Source organism: Dipteris shenzhenensis, chromosome 6, assembly GCF_047967505.1.
Source record: "Dipteris shenzhenensis isolate YYH24624 ecotype China chromosome 6, Dip_SZ_1.0, whole genome shotgun sequence".
Classification (NCBI taxonomy): domain Eukaryota; kingdom Viridiplantae; phylum Streptophyta; class Polypodiopsida; order Gleicheniales; family Dipteridaceae; genus Dipteris; species Dipteris shenzhenensis.
Genome location: NC_141601.1, coordinates 16027985 through 16049472, shown reverse-complemented (window position 1 = coordinate 16049472; position 21488 = coordinate 16027985). Strand labels below are relative to the sequence as shown.

The 21488-nt window shown below is 45.1% G+C and overlaps 1 non-coding gene across 1 annotated transcript; it reads left to right on the top strand.

Annotated features, from left to right (window-relative positions):
* The first annotated feature begins 1996 nt into the window (after positions 1-1996).
* On the top strand, positions 1997-2156 carry LOC147900850 (U1 spliceosomal RNA). Its single transcript, XR_015541255.1, has one exon. It is a non-coding gene; the product is annotated as a U1 spliceosomal RNA (small nuclear RNA).
* Positions 2157-21488: the final 19332 nt, after the last annotated feature.

The following is a 21488-nucleotide window of genomic DNA, read 5'->3' as shown; positions in this document are numbered from 1 at the left end:
TGATACGTAATTGTATATAAGTATGGGTACTATACTAGCTAGTGTTTCCACTCTTTGTTGCAAAATAGTGAATGCATCATTTAACTCCAGTAAGGTTGGGAGATCCCTTTATGAATATAGCAATTGCTTGTTGCATTACCAGTGCAAATTAATCTTGTAAGTTTACTTCAATCAACAATAACAATACAACACTCAAGCATGTAATACTAGATGCCATATATTTTGTATAACTTTGACTGTGCATGTGTATTAAGAAGCCAAACATGATTGGATTTTGGTTGTTCTTAGACGCTTTCCAGAAATTGGACCAAATTTATAATAAGTCCAAGCTTACTCTCTTCAAGGTGATGGTCATAAATAAATCATATTCTCCACCTCATTAATTCAGCCAAGGTGTTTATCTTAGAAGCTACATGTCCTAGTATCAAATCATTTCCTCTCCAAAGAAAAGAACTTTCTAGTAAATTTTAAAGCTCGTTGTTGTAGTAGTAGAATGGGAAGTGACATCATGTGACAAAGACCATTTTCTAGGTAGGCGCCAAGTGAAGAGAGAATGCAGGATCAAGAAGGTTCATCTTTAACATCAGTGTCAAAAGCATGTTGATCCTCCACAGCAGCAGCAAGAGTTATAGGAGGATGTCGAGTAGTTGAACCATTCTTGTTCTTTTGGCTGAATCTATTGCATTCTTAGTAGTAAAAGGGGAGGCATGGTAATTCGTGGACTGCCTCTACAAAAGGCTTCAGTTTCATCCTGAGGCTAATCGAGAGAGTTGTTGAAGATTGTTATAGCTTCACTAAGTCCTCGACCACCAAGATACAAAAGAAAAGAACTTTCTAGTAAACCAAACATAGAAATCAACAAGCTGTGTGGCACAATCAAGGAAAACAAGAAAAAACATTGGGTGTTGACTAGTCTGTTTCTCTGAACTCACTACCTAGGGAATCTCTAAAATAGGGGCCAAAAACCAAGGCAGGGGACTATACATCCCACGAATGCATCGCCTTTTGAATACATAGAGGATGCTTGTAGACCAAGCCTTGCAGAAACATGCCTGCCTCTTAGTGGTCATCTGACATCCCACACTGTAATATGGCAAGCATAGTGTAGCGAATGTCCTACCAAACGGCAATGGGGGTGACTACTAAGGGGACCTATGGCCTCCCATCACTAGGTTGCAGTGGGTAACCCTAGTGCTGCAAGCAATTATCCTATATACATCTCCCAAATGTTGCAAGAAGTGACGCTAGATAGAGTCTCCCAATACTCTCCTCTCAAGAAGAAATAAGACATTATTGCCAAGCAGGGAAGTCACATACCTTATCTAGAAGACCTTGTGACCCTAGATCGTGTAAGCGGGTGTTGTAATGTCAATGGAGAGGGCATGACCCGGATCATTTAGCCAAGTAGCTATACCGCATATGAAAATAGATTGTGCAATGTAATGAAAATATTGGACTCACATACAAGAGCAAAACTTGAACCGTTCATTGTGTTCATGTGAAGAAGTAATTGTAGCTTTTTCAAAACAATATGTGGAAGATGCATGGGTTAACAGGATGATGCTAAGAACTAATTGTAGGTTCTTAAAAAAAAAAGGTGGAAGATGTATGAATGAAATTGGCTAGTTTAGGCATGCCTTAAGAGAAGAGTAGAAAAAGATGCATAAAAAGGTTCAAAGAAGACAAGTGCGCTTAACGAAAAGCTCAACGAGAAAATAGAGAGTTTTTCCTAGAGAATTGGTATAGAGCCAAAACTTAAAATTGCACACTTTTGAGCAAATAATAAAATTTTTAGACCATGAGCCGGGGAAATTGTTCAAGATTGTGCATGGAGTAAAAATCAACCATAGAAGCCGAGATGTGTCGGCCCATTTGGGAGTGCATAGAAGTCATGGGGCCTCAAATCGTGCCACGTGGAAGGAGATCCCATATAGAGGTTGGCGTAGGAAGGTGGGAGGGAGGCATAGTTAAGCGCATGGCAGCACCCCCGGAAGACATACTTACCTGGGCGGGGTCAATCGGTGATCAGGAAGGCCGATGGCCTAGGGTCGGCCTCTCCATTGCACTTCGGACGGGCTGCACCCTAGCATCTCCCTACGGGGAGAGTGCACGTCATAATTTGTGGCAGCGGGGGCTCGCGTTCGCGCGGCCCCCTTCCAATCCAATTTCAACTCGCAGAGCAGAGATGCGGGGGTCGCCTCTCCAAGGTACAACCCACTTCCGACGTCATCTAAATCCATTATTGGCTGCACGCTGCTCCGAGCGCTTTTCGGTTCTTCTAGCATCTTATTCCGCACTACTGTGAGTGAGATTGGAGGGATCTTCATTGTGTACTTGGTGTGTTTTCATGGAGCTTGAGGCTGAGGCCTGTGCATGCCTTGGGCAATGTTGTTAAGCCTAGACATCAAGTTGCGATTGAGGAGTGGAAGGATAAAGACATTGAGGCATTGTCAATGATCATTGGCACGACAGCAGCAGATTCCGTCCTTCCACACATGAATAGTCGCAATGATGGCAAGTGAGGTATGGAGAATCCTAAAGGACTTGTATGAGACTATCAACCCTGAAAGGATCCTCATCATCAAGGATCAGCTGTTGACCATTAGTCTGCAGGAAGATAGAGTGTGCATGACCACCTCATGGCGATGAAAATCATTAGGGAAAGCGAGCGACAGTTGTTCACAAGCTAGACACACGACAGCTGGCCATGCTCGTGCTCAACAGCTTCCAAGGAGCTTCAAGGTTTTATGACAACCGTTATAGAAGAGTGGGAGGATAAAGATGTTGGGATGATCATTGGCACGACGGCAGATTCGGTCATTCCACACATTCAGCTTGCATTAGTGGCAATAGAGGCCTGGAGAATCGTAAGGGACTTGTATGAGACTATCAACTCTGTAAGGATCCTTATCCTCAAGAATCAGCTGTTGACCATAACTTTGGAGAGTGCATGACCACCACATGGCGGTGCAGACCATCAGGGAAAGCTAGTTGACAGCTGTTCGCAAGATAGGCACACTAATAGTTGGCAATGCTTTCAAGGGTTTTGTGATAACCATTATGCGCAACATGCTTTCAAGTAGTTCCAAGGGTTTTATGACGACCATTATGTTGGAAAAGTAGAGGTCACCTCCCCATCTGTGAGCCCCCAAAAAATGAGTGCATCCAGGGGGGGGGCACATGATGTCAACAGGGGTACGGGCAGGTACAGCAGGCTGTACGGAAGATTTTGCAACCAGGTCTGGATCCCAGAAGCAGCCTGGAATAGGGCGGAATAGCAGGGTTTTGTCTGTGTGCTGTTTGGAGGCCGATAGGCCAGCCAGCCCTCAATTTATGTGCCCCCACCAGGGGGAAAACAGCAAGTCAGGTGAGGGGGTCTGTTTGGGTCGGACAATCCCCCCTACCAGGTCGGGTATTTTGGAGGGACCCTTCCCCTATAAAAGGTGGCCTTGAAATCAAGTTGCATTTGAGGAGTGGAAGGATAAAGACGTTGAGGCACTGTCAATGATGTTTGGCACGACAGCCCCACACATTCAGCTGCAATAATGGCAAGTGAGGCCTGGAGAATCCTAAAGGACTTGTATGAGACTATCAACTCTGCAAAGATCCTCATCCTCAAGCATCAGCTGTTTACCGTGAGTTCGGAGGAAGGATAGAGTGCATGACCCCCTCCTGGCGGCGAAGATCATTTGGGAAAGCTAGCGACAGTTGTCCACAAGCTAGACACACAATAGTTGACCGTGCTTGTGCTCAACAGCTTCCAAGGAGCTTCAAGGTTTTTGTTACAACCATTATAGAAGAGTGGGAGGATAAAGACGTTGGGATGATCATTGGCACGACGGCAGATTCGGTCATTTCAGGCATTCAGCTTGCATCAATGGCAATTGAGGCCTGGAGAATCCTGAAGGACTTGTATGAAACTATCAACTCTGCTATCCTCAAGAATCAGCTGTGTACCATAACTTTGGAGGAAGGAGAGAGAGATTCGGTCATTGCACACATTTAGCTTGCCTCAATGACAATTGAGGCCTGGAGAATCCTGAAGGACTTGTATGAGACTATCAACTCTGCAAGGATCCTTATCCTCAAGAATCAGCTGTTGACCGTAACTTTGGAGGAAGGAGAGAGAGTTCATGACCACATGGCGGTGAAGATCGTAAGGGAAAGCTACTTGACAGCTGTTCACAAGATTGACAGTTTGGAGGCACTGTTTGCGCTCTGTTTGGAGGCAATAGGCCTCGGAGCAGGTCGGGTTCGGGCTGGCCAGGCCTGGCCCAGTGGCAGCCTGCCGTGTGGCCAGGCGGGGCCAGCCAGCCATCAATTTATGTTCCCCCACCACGGGGAAACCCACAGGTCAGTAAACGTTTGGGGGGGTCTGTTTGGGTCGGCCAATTCCCCCTACCAGGTCGGGTATTTTGGAGGGGGCCTTCCCCTATAAAAGGAGGCTACTTGGGCCTTATTTTGGCATCCAGAAAAGCTGCACTTTAGGAGGCAAAAAGGAGCAGCAGAGCAGCACCAATTGGGCCTACATCCAGGAGGTGAATTGGAGCTGAGGAGCTGTAGACTTAGCTCAGCAAGGGGTTGACCATAGGCTGTCATCCAGCTAAGTAAGGTGTGGGGATCACGGACGGATAGTCTACATACGCCCAGAGAGGAGCACGTGGGCTTAGTGATCTAGGAGTGCCAAGGAGAGCTTTTGGTAAAACTAGAGGACCACGGTTTGGTGGGTTTGTGTCCGATTTTGGACGGAAATATACTCTTGCGGATTCTATATGTGTTGGTTTGATTTCACTGACGATGAGCTCTAGGTCATTGAAGAACACCTTTTCTGCTTAGTCTCAGTGTTGCTATGTTTTCGTGCACTGTCCTCTGAACGACCTGGCCCTAGGAGGATAACATTCCTGATTTGGCATAGTTTTTTCGGATTCTACACAGGGTTCACAGAATTTCTCCCGGATTTGACATAGGATTTTGCCTTGGATTTTACATAGAAACATGCCCGAATTCCCACCAGGATTACCTCGATTTTTGCATGGTTCACCCTAGTTTACACGGTTTTCCGATTTGCTCGGTTTTGCCCATTCACCTCGATTTACCCGTTTGGAGTTTGCCTGGATTGCCTTGCATCCTGGATCTGTTCTATACTGAAATCCATCCTACATCTCGGATCATTTTGCAGTTTGGATCATCCTACTCCCAGTTTGTATGTTCCCCAAATTCTTGTTCTGACCTTCCCACACATTTCAGAAAAAGACAATCTCCAAGGCATTGCAGTCGTTCACTGCTAGAGTCCTATCTTGGCATCCAAAATTTTCTCACTTTATGCTTGAGAGGCAATATCGAGCCTCTATAGTTTGAGGAGCTCGTGGGACTGTTGCTGCAAGAGGAACAGATAAGGATATACAATGATCAAGCATTTACTATCCATACAAGAGTAAGGGCAAGCCTAAAGGTGGTTCATAGTTTAAGGCTGCTTCAGGTCAAACATCTCATGAGGCAAAGGATGATAGAAGAAGGGAAGATGCTGTCAGTGTAAGAGGCCAGTTCATCATACCAATGAATGTAGAAAAAGATTGAAGAAAGAGAAGGAGAAAGAAGTTGGAATGCTAATCTCAGTTTCCAATGCTTCAAATGCTGACAAAGAAAAAGATTGGAGAAAGAGAAAGAAGCAAGTTGGAACGTTAGTCTCAGTTTCCAATGCTTCAATTGCTGACAAAGATATTGCTGTAGCAAACTACGTGCTGAAAGTGTTCTTTTCCTTTATGCACCTATGATCCCAATCTTCAGTAATACTACCAGTGCAATTTCGTATTTTGACAGTGATGCGTCTACGGACATAACTTGCAAGAAACACTTCTGTCATTTTGTAGCCTACTCTTTTTGCAAAACTGTATCATGTGCCATCAATTCTCCTTATCTTGTGAAACGTTTTGTCATTAATATAGTGTACTAACTTGTATCTTCCAGACATCCTTATGTTACAAGCATAAAGCAAAAGTAGACTACTAGAGAGGCAGAAGATGCATTTTCATCATGATTTGTATCAATTCGACACACATGATAGCAATAAGCAAAACATTTGTATGGCAATATTTACATCAATAATGAAAGATAAAGAATTATGGCATGCCAGATTTACCCAATGAATTACGCTATTTGCAGCTTCTACAGATACACAATATGGTTTTGAATATACCTACAAGCCCCCCTCAAAGTATGTTATGAAGGATGAATTTTGGGAAACATAAGAGTGCCTTTCCAAAGGATGGATCTATTCATACTATTAGAAAATTGCAGCTCATACATGGGCATGTGTGTGGTCCCGTCAAGACACCATCCATGGGGAAGTATCTGTATTTTGTTACCTTTACAGACAACTTTTCTAGATTTACTTTGTTCTATCCTTTGAATGAGAAGTCAAAGGCACTTTTGGGTTTTCAAGAATTTGTTGCCATGGCTAAAAACCACACAGGTTGAGAGGTGTGGACACTACGAGCAAATAGAGGGGGGGTTACATGTTAAATTATGTTTGCACAAAAAAGGCATTACCCACCAATGTACCATACAAACCTCAACAAAATGGTTTTGCTGAGAGAAATGGAGATGGCCAGGTGTATGTTAGAGGGGTAGAAGGAAACCTCATAGATTTTGGATGTAAGCCATTATGTGTGTTGCACAGGTTTTGAACACATGCCCAACAAAATCTTGAAAAACTGTCACACCCTTTGAGGCTCGACATGATTGAAAACCCGAGGTGGATTACTTGAGGGTGTTTGGATGAATAGCATTTGCACATGTGCCTCAACAAATGATACATAAACTAGATGACAAAGCGTTGAAATGCATACTTGTTGGCTATAGCAGTGAGTAAGGGATACCATCGCAGTCAGTAGACATGTAACCTTTGCTGAAAAAAAATGAGCAACTCTAAGATTTTTGTACTTCTGTATATTTATGAGTTGAGTCCTATTTTGTAGTTTTAGTTTTAAATGGACATGGATCCACCATATAGTTTGCCAAGTAGATGCTTAGTGGGTTCTAATGGTAATTTAAAGGTAATCAAATTCTAGTTAACTTTCATCTATAATGTGAGTGAGCATTCAATATTCTAGATTCTTTGTGAGTGTCAAGATTGTGATATCTAAATATACCTTTTCAAGGAAAAAATTAGACTTTTTAGCTAGGCCAAGCTAGGATAGAGCTCACTTTTGTGTGCTTTCACACCATAGATCAACCAGCACAATCTTATGAGTGATAATGATGGGATTGAGAAAATAAAATGTCTTTGCATAAACGCTTAATGATGCCTAGTTTGGTAATAAATCACAAATTGGGACGATAACCTTTATAATATTATTCATCGCAATAGGATTGTATTTTTGAGCATTTGAGTGGATGAAGAGTGTTAAATTAAAGAAGAATTTTCATCGTACAAAGTTTCATGCTAGGTGATGGTCTAGGTTTGTAAGATGCAAAATAAGTTATACTGTGAACACAACAACCCCACTTGTTTCACAGGAGAGAGAACGTGTGGTGTGGGGTATGCAACGGCAATCACACCCCTCCAATGAGTGCCCTCGCCTTAGGGCAAGGCAAGCGCTGTACTATGCACATTGCTATAGATGGGGAAACCACGACACCTCCCAATGCCGATTCCCGAGGGTCCTTCCCCAACCGATTTATCCAGCGAGACCCCCATTAGCCTTGATGGTCCCACCCAACCCGATGAATGCACAAGGTGACCCTTTAGTCACTTCAGGGCAATATGGGGCACAACGGGCTCCCTTACCGCCCACCCATACTGGGTTCGCAACCTCCCCCACCTCGAATAACTCCAGTCAATCAAGTGTTGGTGGAGGAATTACCCAATGATTGGGAGGAGCCGAAATAGGACCACGGTCACCTTGACTATTACCCTTGCGAGGAGGGAAGTGACATCATAAGTCACTAGCTCCTACATGAGGATCAACATGTCCCAGTGTTCCAGACATCTCCCGTGGCCGCAAGGGTAAGAGACATGAACTCTGTAATGCGAAGGCCCCCAATCCAATGCTATACTTGCCAAGGTCTGCACAGGGCAAGTGAATGCCCGAATAAGGGCTCAGCGAACCCTCTTGTGTCATGGTGTAAATGCCAAGGGCCACATTTTCTAAAGGACTGCCTCTATAGGGATCTTACCCTAGTGGTTCCACCCACAACAGGCCCTACGCCCTTGTGTGCTGGTTGCAGAGTAGAGCATTTATTCAAGGATTGCCCCCCCCTAAGGAGACTAGCAACTCCGGCCACCCCGCCCAAGAGCACTAGCATCAACTTGCTGAGTATTGAACAAGGTCAAGTGTCGGCAATGTCCTTGAAGGCCATCACGAGGATGCAGGCTAGGGCCATACATAGGGAAATGAATAAGCAAGCAAGGAAGGACAAAACGCTTGTGCCACAAAACCCCAAGGTGCCCCAACCCCCGCAAACCAGGTCCAAGAAGGCCACACGGGTGGGCAAAGGAACGTACCAAGCGCTCATCAAAGATGGTTCAGGTGAGGAGACATCCACCCTCGCCAGCTCCTTTGCCTCTGGATGAGCCCTCTCCTAGGATGACATGAGTATTCCTCTAGACCTGCATGTAAACAAGCCAGTGTAGGCCCTAGGCCTGACATCTCCACCTTTGTATAAGGAAACATATCCAATCCAAGCCCTAGAAAAACAACACTTAATAGACACTCAAAACTTGGTACAAGAATCCCAGGAGAAATTCAAGCATAGGATCAAGGCTAATAGAGGGTTGGATACCATCCACCCGGACCACCTGACCACTCATAGGGGGGCAAAGGCACTTAGGGTGCCATAGAGGGTGGAAGAAGAGGAATGGTCTAGCTCCCGATAAATCAGAGCTCCAGACTTGATGCAGCGGATGTTCGAAGAGGATCCAGTACTACATAACCTTCTACTTCCTAAAGGATCTACTATTAGTAGGTAGGGAGACCTGCCAAGAACCATCCGATAGCGCCGAGTTAGCATCCTTCCTCTCCATAGAGGTTAAGATGCCAATCGTGTCCTTGTTAAGAGGGAATCCTACCATCTGGCGAGACCTCTCAAACTGAATAAGTGGGCAATTCCTGCCTCTAGGACCTACCAAGCGCGAAGTCGACCAACCGAAGCCAGAATCTACCCAAGGTCCCCATCAATAAGTTAGGCCAATACTTTGAAGGTGACGATACTAATGTAGCTATCTCCATAACCTACCAGAACCAAAAGGTTAACGCCATCCTGGATGGGGGAGTGGGTGTGAGTGTCTGTACCAAGGAATGCTGGGAGAGGTGGGGAAAACCTTCCCTCGAGCAAACTCACCTGGTAGTGAAGCTAGCTGATGCAGTGAAATTGCTGACCCCTTGGGAGTCCTCACGGGTATTAACATTAAGGTATTCAGCTTCACGTACCTCGTTAGATTTGTAGTCATGGACTTTACTGAGCAGCATGGATATGAAGCAATCCTAGGCAAGCCCTTCTTGCAAATGTCCGAAATTGTACATGATTCGCAAACCGATAACTTATATTTATGGCATGAGGAGCAAATCGTTTAAGTGGACCTGCGTTCACACAAGGCCCACCCATTGTTAGGAAAATTATTTGCCATGGAATCCAACACAACTGACAGGACCGCATCCCTGAAACTATTCCAAACTTGTGAGAGAGAAGAGCATGCAAAGGAGGCAGATGAATTTTGGTATGCCCCTCTCCCCGAGCCAGAGTTCTCTCAGAATTGGATGCACATTTGGGCAAACATCGACCTCCCAGAAAGATTAGGGTTCCAAATAACAACCCCCAAGCATGAAGGGTTGAGCGCGGTGGTTCCCCTCAGAATGTTTGACATGCTCAAAGCCCATGAGGTTAGCAAAGGAACAATAAGGGTCAAATCAAACCTACAGTGGCTAATACATGTAGGTGCCAGGATTGATCACCATGAGTTCTCCTCCAACTGGGAGTCACAATTGAGCAAGGTTACCTCTTCATAAGTGCCATGAAGGAGCATCCCTCAGGTTCGAAGCTCCCAACTCCCAAAATCCCGAACGCTCGTGCCAAGGCCAACAGGAATACCACCCCAAGGGGAGTGGAGGAGGAGGAGGACGAAGAGAAGGAGGACCTACGAAATATACCTTCCCATTACAAGGCCTACATGATCGAGTATCGCAAGATCTTATACCAATAGGCTAAGAGAAATCAGGAAGAATGGTGCTTCCAAGGATACGATGGCCTAGCTAAGGAGGTAAAACTGCGCCCGAAGGGGAGGACCCACAACCAGTATTCATAGCAGATGACCTCACTCCCAATATGGAGAATTCTTTAATTGCCCTCCTTCGAGAGTACAAGGACTTCATGGCCTAGAAATAGATAGATCTGAAGGGTATGCCCTCTAGAGTCGTGCAGCACCCGATACCCATGCTAAATGATGTCAGGCCATTGTGTCAGCATCTCTATCCTATGAGTGCCAAATAAGTGCCCATAGTGAGGGAGGATATCCAGAAACTCATAGATGCAGGATTCATCTATGAGATAGAGCATACAGACTGGGTGTCACCCATCGTGATAGTCCTAAAGAAGAATGGAAAGATTCGAGTATGCGTGGATCTGAAAAAAGTCAACTCTACCACTAGGCACGACCACTATCCCTTGCCTTTCATGAAAAATGTTCTAGAAAGAGTAGCCAAAAAGGAAGCTTGTAGCTTCTAGATGGATTCTTGGGATACAATCAAGTATCTATTGCACCGCAAGATCAACATAAAACTACCTTCGCAACCGAGTGGGGTGTGTACATGGCCAAAGTAATGATATTTGGGCTTACCAATGCACCCGCCACATTCCAATGGTTGATGATCACCGTCTTGCAGGAGTACCTAAGGGACTTCATAGAAGTTTTCTTGGATGATGTGTGCATGAACTAGACATGGGATAATCACTTGAGATACCTAAAACTAGTCCTTGAAATATGTAGGTTGTATCAGATATCCTTGAATCCCCTCAAGTGCCAAAATCGGGTCAAACATGGTGTGATTCTTAGTCACATAGTGTCCAAGAATGGCATCTCAACGTATTACAACAAGATCAATCTCATTCTAGAATTACCTCCCCCCACCAATGCCAAAGGAGTGTATCGGTTCATGGGCCATGCGGGCTACTATCGAAGGCTCATCGTGTTTTATGCAGACATAGCTCGGCCATTATATAAGATGTTAGTAGTCTTTGAGTGGATTGAGGAATGTCAGAAATCCATTGAGACCCTCAAGCCAACTCTGGCCACAACACCGGTATTGTGGGCCTCGGATTGGAATCTAATATTCCACATCCACATAGATGCCTCAAACTTTGCCATTAGGCACAACTAGGGGAGTACACCCTAGACTACCCGGTGTACTTTGCTAATTGACAATTAAACGATGTCGAGGTTAATTATACGACAACAGAGAGGTAAGACCTAGCCATGGTCTACATGGTTAAGAAGTTCAGGCATTACGCTTTAGCCATCAAGTTTGTCTTTTTTGTAGATAATCAAGCCCTATTGTATTTGGTTAACAAGCCCTGCCTGAAGGGACACATCACAAGGTAGATGCTAATCCTCTTGGAGTTTCACTTCACAGTTGTGGTACGTAAAGGGAAGGCCAACGTCCTAGCAAACCACCTCTCCAGGCCTCCCAATGGGGAGGCTCCAACGGGAGTCGCTCCTAGATGCTCCCCTATTTCTCAGTGACATAATTCCGAACTGGGCTGCCGAAATAGGCCACTACCTGGCAAACAGGTTGCCTCTAGACAAAGTCCTCAAGAGGGACGGACGCAACTTCATATTAGCTAATTGCAGGCCAGCTATACCACATGGGCAAGGATGGCATCATGCACAAATGCATGTGCGAGCACAAATACATCGACGTGCTTGAAGAAGCTCATTGAGGGATTGCAGGTGGTCACTTCACCGCCGTTGACGTTACGGCACATAAAAAGTTGCAGGCAATCCTATGGTGGTGGCCAACTCTCTTCAGAGATGCAACTGAGTTCATCAAGCGACACGATCCCTGCCAAAGAGTGCAAATCCCAAATAAAGCGGACATGATGCCCCTAATGGGACTATTAACTAAGTAGTGGTTTGAGAAATGGGGCATAGACTTTATTGGCCCGATCAACCCAGCAGCTAAAGGAACATGGGCTAGATACATTATCCTAGCCACAGATTATTTCACCAAATGGGTGGAGGGCCGAGCCATAAGAAAGTTGATGCATGGTCCACAGCTATGTTTTTATACGAACATGTCGTCACACGGTTTGGGTGCCCCTTAGAATTGGTCAGTGACCGAGGAACTCATTTCCTTAGAATTCATGATCATACATAGGAAGTCAATGCCATACTACCCTAGGGTAAAGGGCCTGGCTGGGAGCTCAAACAAGAAATGCTGTGAGATTGTAACTTGCACCGTGTAAGCCAGTCAAACCGACTAGGAACACAAGGTCATTGCTGCATTTTGGGCCTACCGAACGTCTTACAACACAAACTGCACACCCCCTTCAGCCTAGCCTTTGGGGTAGAAGCAGTTATGCCAATGGAATATGTAGTGCCCAGCCTTTGCATCACGGTCAAGGAAAGGCTCACCAAAAATTCCTTGTTTGAGGGCTTAATTGATCTCGAATGGCTAGAGGAAATAAGATTGTGTGCAGCCTATTGCCTCCAAGGGAAGAAGGCATGGTGCCAAAATGGTTTGACCACAACCTCAAAAACAAGAACCTTGAGCAAGGAGATCTTGCACTCCTCTATAGCCTCCGGAACACCAAATGTAATCTTAAATATAGGGTCATGGGTCCCTAACGCATGGTGGAGATTACTCTGCAAGGCGCATGCCGAATGGCTACCCTAGATGGAGTGGAAATGGATGGTTAGCTTAACGGGGGCAAATTGAAAAGATATTACACCCTCCTCACCCTGCAGACCCTCCATGCCATCCATAAAGAAAAGGAGCTTAAGGTTGAGGTAGCCCGGATGAAATGCCAGGCCATTGAAGAAGCCAAAGGCAACACTTGAACATCTAGGATTGATTGATTCAATAATGGTAGATCCAGCTAAGAATTGCCGGGCCCAAGCTTGCATATCCAGGTGCTTGTGGATCCAGGAGCGAACCATAACCTCATCTCTCGTGGGGTATGTGAAGCGCTGTAGTAGGTACCCCTAAACCTTATTGTGGCTTCAATACGCACCATCAACGGTCAACTCTTAAGCACCTTAGGTTATGTGGACTTAAAACTAATGGTTGTTTGCTAGGAAGTAGAGATTTGTTTTTATGTTCTCCCCACAGATGCAATCGATGAATAGATGATAGTCGGGAGGACCTTGTGTTACGCTGTGAACTGCCAAATCGATTGGAGGTCTCAGACAATAACTCTCACGAACAAGGGTTGAACTGTAATAGTTCCACTTTGTGAAATTCATCCCACCTCCCCCATAGTACCACCACCCGCAAAAGGCAAGGAAATTTTAAACGAAGGCAATTCCAAGGCCCCTTCCACCCCTAGCGCTCCTCACTTTGACCCTCAGAAGGAAGTCCAGGCCTGGACAATGCAAGGTTCTAACCACAATGACAGATAGGCCGTGGTGCAAGCTACTCTTCCACCCCTACCACCCACCCGAAAATGTTGCGAGCAATAGGTACAAGAAGCCATCCTTTGTGCACAATGCTACATCAATAGAAGTTAACGGCCCAAAAGGACCGAAGGAGGAGAAGAATCTCTGATCCCTTCTTGGCCTACACTAACATGGGGCAATCCCATCCAAGAGAGAAGAGCTCAACACCGCACCTTGGAAGCCCAGGGCTACTATCAAGACAAGTCAGCTATTTGGGTCCAAAAACTTCCTACGACCCAAATACCTGATCCCAACTCACTGGGGTTCAGAAGCTAGCAACACAAGAACCTGTGTCAACTCTAGACGTAGTTCCACAAGAACCTACCCTCGAGCCCATGGTGAACGACCAAGCCCATAGAGTGTCATGATTCCGTGCATAGTGCAACTCAATGAGAAGGTAGCCTAGGTCATTGAGGAAGCAACACACAAGAACCGACCCCTAAAAAGGAGGTAGTTACACAAGAACCTTCCTCTAGGCTAGTGTGCACACCATCAAGGGACACTTTACTCATCAATAGATCACCCAATAGAACACAAGGTCATTGCCACTTTGTGGGCCTACCGAATGTCTTACAACACGAACTGCACCCCGTTCAACCTAGCCTTTGGGCTAGAAGCAGTTATGCCAATGGAATATGTAGTGCCCAGCCTTTGCATCACGGTCAAGGAAAGGCTCACCAAAAATTCCTTGTTTGAGGGCATCTTGCACTCCTCTATCGCCTTCGCAACACCAAAAATGTAATCTTAAATATAGGGTCATGGGTCCCTATCGCGTGGTGGAGATTACTCTGCAAGGCGCATGCCGAATGGCTACCCTAGACGGAGTGGAAATGGATGGTTACCTTAACGGGGGCAAATTGAAAAGATATTACACCCCCCTCACCTTGCAGACCCTCCACGCCATCCATGGAGAAAAGAAGCTTAAGGTTGAGGTAGCCCAGATGAAATGCCAGGCCATTGAAGAAGCCAAAGGCAACACTTGAACATCTAGGATTGATTGATTAACTAATGGTAGATCCAACTAAGAATTGCAGGGCCAAGCTTGCATATCTAGGTGCTTGTGGATCCAGGAATGACAAACCATAACTTCATCTCTTGTGGGGTATGGGAAGCGCTGTAGTAGGTACCCCTCAACCTTACTGTGGCTTCAATTTGCACCATCAACGATCGACTCTTAAGCACCTTAGGGTATGTGGACTTAAAACTAATGGTTGTTTGCTAGGAAGTAGAGATTTGTTTTTATGTTCTCCCCATAGATGCAATCGATGAACAGATGATAGTCGGGAGGACCTTGTGTTACACTATGAATTGCCGAATCGATTGGAGGTCTCAGACAACAACTCTCACAAATAACGGGAGAACTATAATAATTCCACTTTGTGAAATTCATAACACCTCCCCCATAGGACCACCACCCACAAAGGCAAGGAAATTTTAAACGAAGGCAATTCCAAGGCCCCCTCCACCCCAGCGCTCAACACTTTGACCCTCGGAAGGAAGTCTAGGCCCGGACCACAATGACAGATAGCCATGATGCAAGCTACTCTTCCACCCCTACCACTCACCCAAAAATGTTGCGAGCAATAGGTACAAGAAGCCATCCTTTGTGCACAATGCTACATCAATAGAAGTTAACGGCTCGGAAGGACCGAAGGAGGAGAAGAACCTTCTTGGCCTACACTAACATGGGGCAATCCCCTCCAAGAGAGAAGAGCTCAACACCGCACCTTGGAAGCCTAGGGCTACTATTAAGACAAGTGAGCTGCTTGGGTTCAAAAACTTCCTATGACACCAAATACCGATCCCAACTCACTGGGGTTTAGAAGCTAGCAACACAAGAACCTGTGTCAACTCCAGACGTAGTTCCACAAGAACCTACCCTCGAGCCTTCGCAACTCCAAAAATGTAATCTTAAATATAGGGTCATGGGTCCCTATCGTGTGGTGGAGATTACTCTGCAAGGCGCATGCCGAATGGCTACCCTAGACGGAGTGGAAATGGATGGTTACCTTAACGGGGGCAAATTGAAAAGATATTACACCCCCCTCACCTTGCAGACCCTCCACGCCATCCATGGAGAAAAGAAGCTTAAGGTTGAGGTAGCCCGGATGAAATGCCAGGCCATTGAAGAAGCCAAAGGCAACACTTGAACATCTAGGATTGATTGATTAACTAATGGTAGATCCAACTAAGAATTGCAGGGCCAAGCTTGCATATCTAGGTGCTTGTGGATCCAGGAATGACGAACCATAACTTCATCTCTTGTGGGGTATGGGAAGCGCTGTAGTAGGTACCCCTCAACCTTACTGTGGCTTCAATATGCACCATCAACGATCGACTCTTAAGCACCTTAGGGTATGTGGACTTAAAACTAATGGTTGTTTGCTAGGAAGTAGAGATTTGTTTTTATGTTCTCCCCACAGATGCAATCGATGAACATATGATAGTCGGGAGGACCTTGTGTTACACTATGAATTGCCGAATCGATTGGAGGTCTCAGACAACAACTCTCACAAATAACGGGAGAACTATAATAATTCCACTTTGTGAAATTCATAACACCTCCCCCATAGGACCACCACCCACAAAGGCAAGGAAATTTTAAATGAAGGCAATTCCAAGGCCCCCTCCACCCCCAGCGCTCAACACTTTGACCCTCGGAAGGAAGTCCAGGCCCGGACCACAATGACAGATAGCCATGATGCAAGCTACTCTTCCACCCCTACCACTCACCCAAAAATGTTGCGAGCAATACGTACAAGAAGCCATCCTTTGTGCACAATGCTACATCAATAGAAGTTAACGGCCCGGAAGGACCGAAGGAGGAGAAGAATCTCTGATCCCTTCTTGGCCTACACTAACATGGGGCAATCCTCTCCAAGAGAGAAGAGCTCAACACCGCACCTTGGAAGCCTAGGGCTACTATTAAGACAAGTGAGCTGCTTGGGTTCAAAAATTTCCTATGACACCAAATACCGATCCCAACTCACTGGGGTTTAGAAGCTAGCAACACAAGAACCTGTGTCAACTCCAGACGTAGTTCCACAAGAACCTACCCTCGAGCCCATGGTGAACGACCAAGCCCACAGAGTGTCATGATTCCGCGCATAGTGCAACTCAATGAGAAGGTCACGCAGGTCATTGAGGAAGCAACACAAGAACCGACCCCTAAAAAGGAGGTAGTTACACAAGAACCTTCCTCTAGGCCAGTGCGCACACCATCAAGGGACACTTTACTCATCAATAGACCACCCATAGTGTTACCCCGGTATAGCCTACCTACTACATCAAGGGTTGTGGTACCACAACAGTCGGCTTCCACACCAATTTTACAACCACACAAGAACCCGTGTGCCTTACCTCAAAAGAGTTCCATCAAAGTGAATGCAATAGCACCAATACACCCCTGACAACTAGGATGAGGCATAAACTCAACACATGCTCTACTTGGTTGATGATGTGGTATGCTGCTGGTCGGAATTTGTCTCCATTGCATTCCACATAATCATCAAGTCTAGGTCTAGGTGAGTCTGTATGATAGGCATATCACTCCCATGCACCAATAGCTCACAAGTCCTTGGTATTTCAATGCATCCATTCACATTCATGCTCAACATTAGGTGAATACGGCCAATACATCTCTTGTGCAATATCTTCATGTTTGCATCCTTGCACGCTAACCTCATGAGTCTATGCGACACCTAGTCCATTCACCTGCCATCTAACATTCCAACAAAGGACTTGCAAATGGAGGAGGAAATCTCAACACAGTAGGCTACTCAAGATGTGTCAATGATAGCTACAACTACTCCCTCCAGGACATCCAGGAAGTGTACTCTAGCTCCAACCCAAGGGGAGTACAAGATTGTGTAGTCCCAGATGCACTCGCCACTTGGAGAAGCCTGGCTACAACAACTCCACAGATGCGCAATCCACTCAAGAAATTATGGAAGTTCTCCCCCTCACCCAGCTCATTACCCAGTCTATTCCCCTCACTGAATCCGATGCCAGCCTTTAACCTCGTTGGTGCTTCCCTTTTTTCAAGAAGGAGCAATTTTGGTGCTACTATCGCAACGCACATGTCAACCAATGGATCCACCCCATTTACATGCCCATGGAACACCAATGCCACTTCCAAGAGCTCCAACAAAAGGCCCAATATTCTTTACAACTTCCCGAAGATCAATTTTCCCAAGGAAATGACTCAGGAGGGATTTTGCTTCCACGGTCATTGTAACAGTCCACTTTAACTACCTCATCCTCTTGCTCCTCCATGATCTCCCCACCCCCACTCAGCCAATTGACGACAAGCGCCATAATCTCAACAACCAAATTGTATTCAACCTCAACATTGGCCCCTCTCAGTTCTAGGACCTCCGCCTCTACCTTCAAGTCTGCAACCTCCATGGCCATCACCTTCGAGGACATGTATGCCACCCACTTTTGTAAGTTATGCTCGTAATTCACATGGATTAGACCCCACCAATTGGACCACTACACAGTACCCAAGACAGTCCTCTCCACCCACCTACTCTAGTGCAGCTGATTCGAGAGTGGCTCAACAACAAGAAGGGGGGCATGTTAACAACCGTAGCCATGAAGTAGAATGATGCATCTAGCCATATGAGTTTTGAGCCCCAAATGGCTCAACACCAAGCTAGGCCTATGGGGTTTGAGCTGTAAATTGCTCAATATTGACCTCACCATATGGGTTTTGAGCGTCAAATCTCTTAGAACAAAGGCAGGCGCTCGGACCATCCAAATTGGCAAGGATAATATAAGAGCCATTTGAATCCTATATAAAGATAACACAAGAGCCATTTGAAGACGAGAGGAGGTTGAGAGAATGCCTTGGTGCCATATGGGCCCATGTGGGGTAGCAAAAGAGAGACAAGAGAGAGTGGTATAAGGAAAAGTGTTGGCCCTCCTTTCCAAAGGTGACTTGTATAAAAGGCCAAATGGTTGACTTTGGTCTTCATTATTGTATGCACAAGTTTGGAATACAAGCTCCCTCTTCTCTTCCACGAGTCTCTTTGGGTGTCCTCTTGTTTCCTTTATGCCTTTGTGTTTGCCACTCCATCCCCATTCGTTCTCCTCTTCTTCTCCCCTTCTCCCTCGCTTCTACCATCTCCCCTTTCCCTCTTTCTTTGGTGTAAAGACATTGCAACAACCCGGGAGCCACTTGAGTGACACAAGCGAATGGCTCGTGCTTTGCATTGCTCTCACAAGGAGTAGCTTGGAATGGAGACTCTGATGGCATTCCTTCAAGAACCCCATGACATGTGAGTTACCATTGAGACTAGAATGCAGGGCACAATCTGAGGAGCAACAAGCTAGACTCAGGGAGGGATCTGACAGGTAGATCAAAACCCTCTAGGATCTCTTAGCGCAAGAGTGCGCCCTGAGAGTAGCCATGCAGGTATAAAACAAGAGACTATGTACCTCTGGCCAACCCAAGTAATCAACATTAGAAGACAAGAAGCAGTAGGAGTTCTAGATGTATTGGGAGGTATGTGGTTCTCTGGTTAACCGTAGTTAACCCTCTTGGTAATAAACCAAGCCTCCTCAACCGAAGTCAGGTTTACTTGACCAGAGTCGAGTATCTTTGACCGTAGTCAATTCTTTGACCATTAAAAGAACTCTTTGACCATAATTAACACAGATAAAAACTCTTTAATTATGATCAGATAAATGGTCAACTGCACTTAGACTTAGGACATTTACATTGTGGTGACAAAAAGTGAAGCTGAAAGGGGATATATAGTAGCTCAGTTGGTGTTGGCCAGCATGGTATATGCTTGTCGGAGGTTCCGACCATATTTGTTGTCTCAAACTTTTGTAGTCTTAACCAATTGTACCTTGCTTCCGCAATTGTTGAGCAATACTTATCTCTCAAGATGTATGATTAGGTGGATAACTGAATTGCAAGAGTATTCATTTACCTTCTTGGTAGAAGAATCTACAAGAGCATTATTGGCTAATCTACTCACGTACAAAGAGGGTCCCCTATTGGTGAAAGAAGTTGAAGAACGCACAGCAAAGATGGAGGACCAAGTTTTGGAAAATGCATTTGTCTTGCATTTTGATGGCTCTTTCAAAAAGAGTTTAAACAAAGCAAGCGAAGGAATTGTAGTGCACGATTCAGAGGGGAAGGAGGTTCAAAGGGCATGCATTCAGCTTAAGGCATCAGGCAGCAATAATGAAGCTGAATACACAGCTTTGTATGAAGGCCTCCAGGTATGTGCTAACCTGGGAATTAGGACATTGATAATCAAAGGTGATGCTTTGCTGGTTGTAAAATAGATTTTAGGTGTTTGGAAAACAAAACATGTCCATCTCAGGAACTGGGTGAGTATTATCAAGAAAAGATTAGGACAGCTTGAAGCTTGGACTCTACAACATGTGGATAGAAGTCAGAATACTGTTGCTCATGATGCTACCTAGGGAATGACTGAAGCACATGTGAAGGCTGCAAGAATACAGATTTGTGGAAGCCTGTCAACCTTATGTCATGATTGGTGACGTTCTGTACATGAAGGGAGCTAATTTGATTCTCAGGAGGATACCATGGCATTTAGAGATCTTGCACATATTAGAAGCCAATCATGAAGGTATATGTGGAGGCCATTTTGCCTTCAAGATCATGTTGAGGAAGATTCTGACAGAGGGGTATGTATGGCATTCTTTACAAAGGGACATCACGCATTGGTGTAAGTCTTGCTTCCAATGCCAGCAAATGGGTAAGAGAATCCTTCATCCAAAGCTTCAAAATGTAGTTGCCTTTAATATCTTTGAGAAATGGGGTATTGATGCAATCAGACCAATGCCAATGACTGCACGAGGAAACTGCTACTTGTTGACTGCTGTTGATTATCAGCCTTGATGGGGTGAGGCAAAGCCTATAAAGGCGGTCAATGCGAAGACAGTCAATAAGTCTATTTGTGAAGATATCTACTACTGATTCGACATACCCTTGGAGCTTGTATTTGACTGTGGACCCAGGTTCAGAAGTGAATTGATGGATCTCCTTTGTGACAAACTAAAAATCAAACATAGGTATGCAACTTCTCACTATCCACAGTGCAATGCTATGGATGAGTATTTCAATGGTGTGTTAACTGGCATTATGGGAAAGATGATAAGAACCCATGAGAAAAGTTTGGACCTCACTACATCATGGTGTTTGTGGGCATATCGTGTTGCTGTAAAACAAGGTACACATAATAATGGATAACTCAGCATTTATTCAGACATAAGGTAATGTGTGTCATGTAGAAGCAATGTAACAATGTGTTGATGCTTGATATCTTAAGATGACTACTAAGCCAAGCTAGTAAGGCATGGGTTCTTTGGTCTACCAAAGAGGGTGGGGAGACACCTACTGTTGCTAAAGCCTAGCAAAGTGCTAAAGGATGATGCCATCTAAGGTGTCAAGACAAAGTGCTAGTTACTAGTTATATAAATCACGCACTATGATGTCATAGAGTCATTAGACCTGTGATGAGGTATGAACCTCATATGAGAGAAGTAGATGAGGAACCAAGAAGGATTTTGATGTGAATAAGCAGTGACAAGCTTCTTATGTGAATTCCAATGCGGGTTTATTGATTGTTAGGTCAAACCTTTCAATTGAGGACAACTGCTTTTGAAGGATAAAACCTTCCCTAAACCACAATAAAGATAAATTTGAATTGTAGATCTATCCACTTGGAATTTGTATGAAAATCATGGGCATACTGTTGGAAAAAACTCAAAGTTTATGCAAGAAATGAAAGAACTCAGTAAAGGAAACACAAAGTTGGAATAAGACTCAACATGTAGAATAGAACTATTATTC